The following is a 10,385-nucleotide window of genomic DNA, read 5'->3' as shown; positions in this document are numbered from 1 at the left end:
TAGCAATTATCTTCTAAAGGACTCTGTTCTCCCTCATGCCCCTTTCACAATGAGTCAGAGGTGTTGTCCTGTAGCATGTTTAAACATTAATAAAAATATATATATACATCTACAGAAACTTTTTACATGTGGTAATTGCAGTCATTATAAGAATTTTCCATATGTCTTTTTTTTTAAACAAATGGTTTAATACCTTAATGAGCTCATGTTCATTCATGTGCCTGCACAGTAGCCCTCAGAAGTAAGTTGCTTTGACTGTGTAAAGGGCTTTGTATGAGAAAATTACAAGGTCTTTTACAAGGTAATGGCCAGTTTTTCCAGTTTCTGGTGTAAGACAGCTAAATATTCTTGTCTTGTTAGTGTCTTTACAGTGAATGATTTATACTGTTCTTTCTTTGTTCTCTCCAAACTCTGTCATTGCATGCATGCATGAACACAAGTCTACTTCAGAAATTTTTGCTGAGATCCTTACAGCTGAAATCCATTAGAGCCAACACAGGATAGATCACTTTCTTCTGATTCTTGCTCCATGTCCCACAACTTCTGCTGTCCTGTAGCCAACTAGTGAGAAAAGCCAGGTCCTAGTCTGGCTGGTGAGCTGATGTGGCCAGCAGCAAACTAGGTCTCAGAGTGCACATCTGAATCTATATAGGGTAAGTCTTGATCTTGATGCTTTGGTCACTTCAGAGCACTGTTTCTGGCAACTCTGAAAGGTCTTGGGGGAGAAAAAGAGGAGCAGAAAAAGAGAGGTAAGGGCAGAAGAGCCCATCTGATGCTCAGCACTATAGAGTTGACATGAACTATGTGGAAGTCTGATTCCTCCGAGTAAGGTCCTGACGAGCCTTCCAACTCTTCCCACCATCCCTAATGCTCTCATGTTCCCTTCTGCTCTCCCCAAACACAGCTCCGGGGTTTCCTCTGAGAGTGAAGGCAAAGTGGTGAGCCCATCCTTTCCCAGGAAGGCAGGGGTGTGATTAATAGCACAATCCTATGTGGACAGAGAAGACTGCCAGGGTATAACCCGTCCTGCCTACTGGCACCCTGGACCAAACAGGCCCTTGTTTCTGACCTGATGGACCTGACCAGGTATTGGAGGCCATGGAAGATGGTGAGAGAGTGGGAGCTGTTGGAATTAACCCCGGGCTGGAGTGGGAGTGAAGGTGTGTCCTGGTAGCTTGCTCATCAACAAGGACTAGCTGCTCTAAAGGGACTTGGGGCACAAGCTCCCTGTTGTGTGTGTTGTCACTGTGTGCAGAGCACATCCCTTGCAGCTTCAGTGGAACTGGTATCCTTGTTTCAATTCCCTGACCTTCACCAGCCAAAGAATTTACTGTCATTTTCTACTCTCCCCTCTTCCCTACCCTGGCAATAACTGTGTGCACATAAAAGCTTAGTGAATGCTAATCAGGATAAATGTAATGGTGCTTCTAGCCCTGTGAACACATGCTTTATGACTATTGTGGGTTTTGTTTTTTGGTATTTTTTGTTTTAAAAGAAAGTCCCACAGGGTTTCTGTTAACATAATTGTGTTGAGCAAACTTGAAATATTTGAAAGCTTTTAAGTGCCTGTTATGTATACATCCAAGGTTTGTCTTGGCACATGCTAGGTTGCAATAGACATTTTCCAATTAAGTGAAACAGCAGTGAGGATAATGGGTTTATGGAAATGGAAGAGCCATGCTGGAGGGAGATGGAAAGCCAAAAAGCATTAATCTTAATAGAATCCTTTTTTCGCCCTTTTTTTTTTTTTTTTTGGTTTGCTTTTCCTTTAAACTTTAATTTCTCTAGGCATGTCCCTGGTTCCGCAGTGGTGTGTTCCATATCTGAAAAATCTGTTACTCTTGTTCCTAGTTCATTTCAAATCTGTCTCCTCTCTGTTTTTTTTTTCTTTCCCTTTCCATCCAAGAAATCATCCATGCCATCCTTTTTATGATGATGGAGACTCATACACGCATCCTGTCATCTGTCACTATGTGTGTGCAGTGTGGGAAATGGGGAATTTGCAGCCTTCTGCTCTGGAAGGCAAAGTTATCCTCCAAGGAGCCATACCCTCCCTCTCTCTCTCTGCCTATGGCAGAGGAAAACCTCTGGGAGAGGACTGGGCTCTGGTCCAGTTCTGCAGCCCAGTCTCCTTGGGCCAGGCTTGTTGATGCTGCATGATGTGTAAATGTCTTCTTTAGATGGCTTCCTGGTGAAATAAGCGGGATCCGGGGTAAAGTCAGTGCCTGTGACTGGCATCATTTTATTCTGCTGTGGTTTTCATGTTGAGCCTTACTGGGTCAGTGCTTGGCTGGGAAATCCTTGTGGCATGACCCAGCCAGCTGGGTGCTGGGTCTGACACAGGTAGATTGTGGTGGGTTCTGCTGCCGAGGGCATCACCTTTTGATGTAATCTTTGAAGTAAAGGCAGAGATCAAAAAGGAGCTTGATGCTTTGAATGGAGAACCAGGACTCTGAGGCCCTGGCCAAATATCTTGGGAGTAACTGGCTCTGGGGAAGAAAGTAGGGGATTTCTGGGTTGTACATTACACAGGAAGCACTGTGCCATCTCCCATGTGCTTAACCCACTGCTGTCCTCTGCCTGTTGTCTCTCCAGTCATTTCTAAACTGATCTGCAGAGCAGTCCCAATCCCCAGTCCAACTCCTGCTTTGCTATGACTGCATGGCTACCAGCGTGGATTTCTGTGAGATGCTTTATTGGGCTACATCTCTCTATAAAAGATCACCTTGAATCTGGCCTTTTTTTTTTTTTTTTTTTTTTTTTTTTTTTTTAAGTTTCCTTCCAATCCCTAGTGTAAAAATGGACAACACTTCTTTAAATCCTCTCACTCCTTTACACTTGCTGTTTCACAGGAAAGAGTGCTTAGATCTTTAATCTGAAAACAAAAGAACTCAGACTCCCCAGATGTATTTATCTTTGCCCAAATCAGAAGGGTTGGAGGCTTAGACACCACAAACATCTCCCTAGAGGTAGGTGCATTTCAATAGTGGATGAAGGGATCTATATATAACATTCAGGTTAGATAGGCTTTTGCACGGGAATGGTCCCAAAGGTACTACATAATTCCACTCTATTGAGGTTCTAATACTGCACCTGTCACTGCAGTGTCAGTGTGATATTAGAGCAGGTCACTGGGGAGAGCGTATTGATCCCGTCTGTATACAGTTTACAGCATCCTCTGCATGCTTTATGCTCAACACATCAGTCCTTGCCCAATTTTTCCCCTCCCCTAACAGCAAAATCTTTCATCCATGAGCCAAAGCAAAACAGCTTCACCAGCTCTGATGTCCTGAGGAGATGTGTTGGGCTTCTGCCATGAGTACAGAGACTACTTACTTCCATACCCAGAAGCTTTCAAGCAGTAAGGAGGATTAAGACAAGCAGCCATAGGCTTTGCCGTGACCTTTGAGTGTTTAAACACCGTCTCAGCCTAGCTTCACGAATGTGAGCAGACTTCTGTCTGATTTCCAGTTCAGCCTTCTCCTTGCGCGGATCCATTTGAAATAATGGTTTTGACCATTCTTGGTCAAAATGGTTTTTGGATGGCTTTGTTGGAAAAGTTAAAAGTAATATTGTCATTGATCACTAGAATTTACGCCTTTATTTCCTCACAGTGTTTTGTTTTCTCTCTGTTTTCATGCTTGCCCTCTAGCTTTCTTATGCACACTCTCAGTGTATTTTCCTGCATTTATGTGTGTGTGTGATGATTTTAAGGCTTTTTTCCAAGCTTTCACCCACTAGAGGGTACTCCTGCTACATCAGAAATAGGCATTCAGGGGTAGACTCGCAGTGCATCCCTCTTCCTGCGGAGTAGGCTGCTCATTGACAGCCCAACGTGGATGCGTTCGGCATTGCTGCTTCCCCACTTCAGCAGCCTGGAGCTGCCTTATTGCTGGGTGTGCGGGGTCCTAAAGATGCCGTGGTGCCATTTTTACCTCTCCTGTTTCCAGCCGATGACTACACAGCACTGCTGTGGACTGATATACCTTGTCTGACTAGTTGGCCCTCTGGTTGGGGGCCTGAGATTGGTGCCAGCTCCAGGGACCTTGCACCATGCTACAAGATTTTGACTTGAAAACGCTATAATGTCTAGAACAGGACTGCTGAAACAGGACTGCTGCTGAGCTGTGGGGTACAGTTGGGTGCTACTCTATTTGGAACGTATTTTATTGGGGTCAAGAAATGGGGAATTTTTACTGGCCACCTTTTTTTTTTTTTTTTTTTTTTTTTTTTTAAAAAAAAAACAACATAGGAGATGGTTTAGACCAGTGCAGTTTATTCTGGCCTTAAACTCTCTGCCTGTGTTGGCTAGTGATGGATGGGAGGCTCTCTTGAGAGCAGACTAATTTGGCTTTCATCTTGTGAGACTGCAAAGGTAGCTGTGGGTGTGACTGGTTCACGCACTTGGGAGCCCTCCTTCCTCCTCCGTGCCTGAGTGGCCCTGTGTGTTTAAGGCAGGCAGGCTGCCCGTGGGCAGGCAGGCAGGATGCAGTGCGTGCTGTAGTTTATGCCACTCTAGGGGCTGCTCTTTCATTGCAGCATGGCTTCAGCCTCTGAAGCAGCACAGCTAGCAGATTTTCAACTCTCATCGAAAGATAAGCCCCAGGTTCCTTCCTCTGCGGCCCCTCATATCAGAACTGTACCCCCAGTGACTCGCTCCCCTTCAGACCTCCCCACTCTGTAAAACCTTTGGGCTTTACACCCCTGCCTGCTTCTTAGTTCTTTTGAGCATGCTCCTGCTTCTGTCTGTTCATGCTGATTAAATGAGTAGGCAGGAATTACAGTCGACCATCCATCACCTGGAGTCAGTGTTCCCTTGACCCAGTCAAGATGCAGGAGGTCAAAATCTCTTTCCCAGGCTGTTCCTAGCAGTGAGATAGCTAGCTACTGTTTTCTAGCAGTAAAAACCAGAGGGGAAGATTCCCTTTCTGAAAGGCAGCCCAAGTGGACTCTGTTACCAGTTATACAAAGTGACGTCTTTAGAGTGATCACAGTCACAATGCAGTACTGGTGGTTGGCTGATAAGTCTTCTGCCCTCAGGAGCACCGTACGTCTTCTTTTGCGGAAGGGAGGGCCTGTAGCCTATTTCAGTAGTCTGGGCAATAGATCCCAAATGCAGACCACAGAAGGGAATGTCACTGTCCCGTCAAGCCTTTCTTAGGCTTCTCCTAAGTAGCTCTTATTTGCAGTGTGCTCCCTTTGGCAGGTCTGCAAACATCTTTCCCAAGAATGAAGGCACTGAGGTAGCAGTGGCCACGGTAGGAAGCTGTAAAAGCACTCTTTGCTGTCCGGTGCTAGAGGGGAAGTTGGAGTCATGTGTAGGAAGGGAAAAGATGGAAAGCAGAGCCCGCAAAGGGGATACCTCACCACTGTGACTAACTGTTCCTCTCCAAAAACCTAGAGAAAGTCATTTAGCAGTTCAGAATTACAGTAAATTACAGGCCTGGCTTAGTCTGTCTACTGAGTGCTCTCAGCCTCTATTGATTTCAGAACCAGGCTATGAATTGCTGCCAGGCAATGAGATAGCTGGTGGCTGACCTTTATGTGCTCCCCTGGACCTGATTCTTCCTTCTCCCAGTTCCCATCAGCATGCCTCCATGGTTGCTATCAGTCAGTCTGAGTGAGTGATGAAGCTACCCAATTTTATGCTGATGTAAATCCAGAGAAGTTTCACAGATGCTGTAACAGTCCTTTCAAGCTTGCATCAGTGTAATGGAGCCCCCTTTTCTCTCTAATGCATCTGATTCTTGGCTGCTATCCGATAGGCTCCTTGAGGCAGCAGGATACTGTTGCAAGGAGAAACCTCTGTTTCCTTCTGCCACCCCCAACATACGCACACTTTGGACAGCCTACTGGGTGTCTCCATTCCACGTGCCTGTGATTCCTTCCCAGCTGAGAGCAGATCCACAACCCACAAGACACATGCAGAGCTGCTGAGGCTGCTCTGGAGAGTTGTTGCACAAACAAATGTTGATTTGTTCATTCGTGCAGCTTGTAGCAATTACAACATGCTGCACTTTGTGTTTTTCTAAGAGGTGGTTGGTTGAAAAGTTTTCTGAGGATGGAGTACCATTTGAAACATCACCAGCTGCATGGGGCACGAGTCAGCTCCTTCCAGCAGCCTCATATGTTGAGTGCTGACAGGTGCCTAATAAGCCACTGCATCTTAGACATGGGGAGTCTATTGAGCCAGAGTCCCTAACAGAGAGGTTGCAAGAAGGAGAATTAGATGTGCTAATTAGGAAGTGTCTGGTGCTGGATGTTGGGACAGCTTCATTCATAATGATGGGTCGTGCATGCTCAGGTTAGCAGGCTGGGGGGTAGGCAAAGTGTAACTAGAGTGAGGACTCCCCCATAACATAAACTGCAGCCCGAAAATTGAGGTGGCTCCAGAACGTGAGATGTTCCCAGCCTCCAGCTGCACTTTGTTCAATAAAAAATCTGGTAATTTGCTCCATTCTCCAGCTTTCTTTCTCTTATACCTCCTTGATCTTTCCACATCATGCCATGACCTGTAGCCCTTCCTCTCTTCTGTTTTATCTGTCCTTGCTTAATCTGTGGTGCCTATTTTGTGGCTTTTGGATATGAGGCTCTCTGAGTTGGGAGGCTATTGCTTTGTGAATTGAAGCTGGTGGTGAAATAACTCAGCATGTTACAGAGCAAACCTACCAGGGCACCTTTATGAAAGTGCTGCTCTCCTAAGTCATCAGACAGTGATGGAGGTAGGATGGTCTGTTGCCTAGGGCTCACAAAAACTTGGAGACTGGCAGTGAGTAGCTGGGCCTTGATGGAGGTCTGCATGAGCTATTCTGGAGGCCTGGGGTGGGGAATAAGGTTGGTTAGGGAGTGGGAACAGCAAAGAAGATGGGAGGAGGGAAGGAAGCAGCACAAAGCAAGCTGTTGCTTGACTCAGGCTCACCAGTGAACTTTGGAGGGGGGCATCAAAAAATAAGCCAATGACTAGGGAAAAAGCTTGGAAGAGCAGAGTTTCGGAGTCTAAATCTAACATACCTTTTTGTAACTATCTGAGTCATTTAAGTTTTCTGTGCCTCAGTTTCCCCATCTGGAGAGGGGAGCTGGCAGGGCCACTCTGTCCCAGAGGGTGCACGAGCACGTGAGCACATTGCACAGGGAGTCTCCAGCTTCAGCTGAGTGCATGGGGGAAGAGGAGGTGAAGCTAATGAAGACAGATATTGTACCTGGAGGGGAGTTTGCTCTTGCTTCCATTAGATACTCAGACATATGAGGAGAGTGAATAGCCTCAAAGACCTGGAATAACCGTGAAAGCTTTATCAGGAGCCATGTTTGTGGTTCAGTCGTTACAGGCTGACACAAATAAAGTGACTAATGATGGTTACCCCCAATTACCACAAACAGCTTAAAAATTGAGCACAATTCTTTCGAAAAATGGAGCTGTGTCAACTCCTCATTCCAGTGTGTCACTGTCTCAAATCAGCATTGTTGTGTCTACTGAGCCGCTTGTTTGTCTGATGAAGGGGGAAAAATAAGCTAATGTGAAACTGGAGTCAAAAGTAGGCTGAGAAAAAGGTTGTTTTTTTTCATTCTCAGTCTCTCAGCATTTCCGAATGGGTTCCACTAGGTGACAGTCTCACCTTGTGGAGCGTGGGAAAATGGAAACTGCTAGCAATTCTTCTCAAAAATAAGAAAAAAATATAGCACAAGAGCAGGTAGGAAGAAAAATGAAAGCTGATAGGAAAGACCTCTGTTCTCTGGGATACTCACTTCATTTCTTTTTCCCTACTCAGCAAAGTTTATCTTGAGCTCTGCAGCACAGACCAGTCTCCTCCCAGCTCTTTAATTAGTAGTAAATGAGGAAGGTGTTGGGAAGAAGAAAGAGAAATGGGATATTGTGTTTTGATGTCCCAATGGGTTAAAAAATGCATGGTTTCCAAATATGATAGTTAATGCTTAATCTGACAGACTGTCTGTTATCAACAGGCCGTATGTGACACCCCATTACATGATAATGGAATCCTACGTGGAAACCACAGGAGATCCAGTTCCATTCAATTAACTTACAAAACAGCAAACCTCTGAAAGCATCTTTGTCTTCTCTTTTTCCTACCTCTCTCTTCTTCTTTCTTTCTTTCTCTCTCTTTTTTTTTCAGCACCCTGAGAAAATGAGAGTGGATATTTCTATTTTGTTTTGCAGAGGATTAGTACCAACTAATAGGATTAATATCCTGAGTTGTGTGGCAAATGGAACATTGTTAATAGGGTGATTATTAAAGAATTATATTGAGAGGCAGAAATATTAAAGCAGCTGAAAGAAAAACATCCCTGTTCTGGAGAGACTGCCATGACTCTCTAATATCCCAGCTGCCTGGCCTGCCTGTGCTGCTTCATATTTCTTTATTTCTCAGGCCTGCTTTGCCTTTGGAATTGACTACAACATCAGCACAAGACAGGAAGCAATTTCGATATATGTGCGAGATGCAAAGAGCTGGCGTCTCCTTCAGGGCTAGCTAGCAGCACCCTCAAAGTAAAGGGAAGTAAAAGCACGTGCAAGGACTAGATAGTCAACATTTCTACCTGCCATCCAGTGGATGCCTTCCAGCTATCAGTGGGCTGCTGCTCATGATGAACGACTCCCTCTTTCCCTCTTGCTTCCTTCTTCTCTGATGAGTTCGGTTTTGCCCATGGGCTCTGACCATAGGCAGGCAGCAGGAAGAATCACAGCGTGTGAGCAGCTGTGTCCTCTCTCTGAGAAGGGTTGGCACTTAGACACTGGTGGGCACTTGAGCACTGGTGGCTGTTCAGTGCATGCTGCAGAACTTCAGTCTGTATGAGCTTGCAGGGCCAAATACAGCTGGCAAAAATCTTGTAGTGGGTACGTGCCGTGGCTAGCAGGTGTAAAACAGGCATCTTCTGCAAGCTTGGGAACTGGCTTTCCAGAGATGGTAGAAAGCCTGGAGCTCTGGTTCACGTTTAGGAAAGCATGTATCTATTCTTTATTCAGGGCTTACGTAGTCTTCAGGAAGATTAAAGGACTCTTAATTGTTGCCCAAATCCTGTGTGCATGCGTGGGTCACATTCACCTAAAAGAATGTGAATTCCCTGGTGAGTGTGGAAGCTCTTAAGGAGGGACATTTGGAGGAGAGGTTTCAGCAGCAGCTGAGCCCTGCTAATGCATGGAGATTTTTTCTCACATCTTTCTGAAAAAACGTCCTTCTGTCCAGGGCCAAAACCCAAAGCCCTATAGCCAGCAGTGGATGGTTAGTGGAGAGAGGGCTGGCACAAAGGGCTTTGTTCCTCAACAGTATTTTCCCAACCTCTGGATTTCCAGATCCCTAGAGGTGTTTAGACCTACCTAGTGTTCAGGTATTTAGTACTTAAGTATTTAGGCATCTGTTGTAGGAGGCTTTGTCTGAGCAGCTGATAGGAATTTGTTCCCCTGAAGTGGATCCCCATTACACCATGAGTCATCACTATTTATATTGGCTGCCTATTTCTCCTGGTGGCAGCTATTTCTAGCTACCTCCCTGGTATTCAGTGGAGATTTAGTGCTTTTTTTTCCTGATATTGAGCTCCCTTTTAATTCTTTTCCAATGATTTTTATCTTTCTTTGTACTTCAGCAGCTGATGAGCTGTCTGAGAGTTGGGCTGCCCTTGCCTGCCACTTGTTGTTCTGATGGAGATGGGGTATCTGGCGCTACTTTTAGCAGATTCAGCTTTGTCTGAAAGAGCACATTGCCACAGAGTGTCATGACATCTAGCAATGAAAGGTTATAGCAAGAAACAGAGCACTTTGTATCAAGCAGACATTTTAAACACTGCAGAATTACAATCCAAGGTAGTAGATTTGCTTTGTTTGTGACCCTTGTTACCTTAGGAGCTCTGCAAGCAAACAGTAAATAACTTATTATTGCAAGTAGATAGAAAAAAAGACTAGTACTTTTTCACTGAAAAGATAAGGGAAGCTTGAGCCATGTGGAGAGCTGTGCCTCAGCCATGCTAAGGAAAGTAGTAGCAGAGCAGGGAGCTGATCCGAAGTCTCCTGAGGTCTGGCTGGATGCTCTGGCCTCAAGACAGTGCTTGCTGCTGTGGTCAGGTTTCCCTCCCTAATCTTCCTCTGCACACTTGGAGTTCTGAGCTACCATATTGCAAGAGGTTTGCCCCTCTTACAGAGAGGTCTGAGGAGCCATCTCTACTAGCTAATCAAGCCAGCTGCTCTGAGGCAGGACCCATAGGAATGGCAGCAAGGTTTTACCTTCACCTCTCTATGAAAGGTAAAAGTCTGCTTAGTTTGAAGATGAATTCCCTGTGCCAGGCAATGAAAAGTCTTCAGAACACCCCCAAGGTTTCCATTTAATTACCAATTGCAGCTGATTTCACAGAGCAATTTCTAAGCCTCCAGCAAGGCC

Source organism: Rhea pennata, chromosome 20 (genome assembly GCF_028389875.1).
Source record: "Rhea pennata isolate bPtePen1 chromosome 20, bPtePen1.pri, whole genome shotgun sequence".
Lineage (NCBI taxonomy): Eukaryota > Metazoa > Chordata > Aves > Rheiformes > Rheidae > Rhea > Rhea pennata.
The sequence above is the reverse complement of the archived record's forward strand: the minus strand, read 5'-3'. Positions refer to the sequence as shown.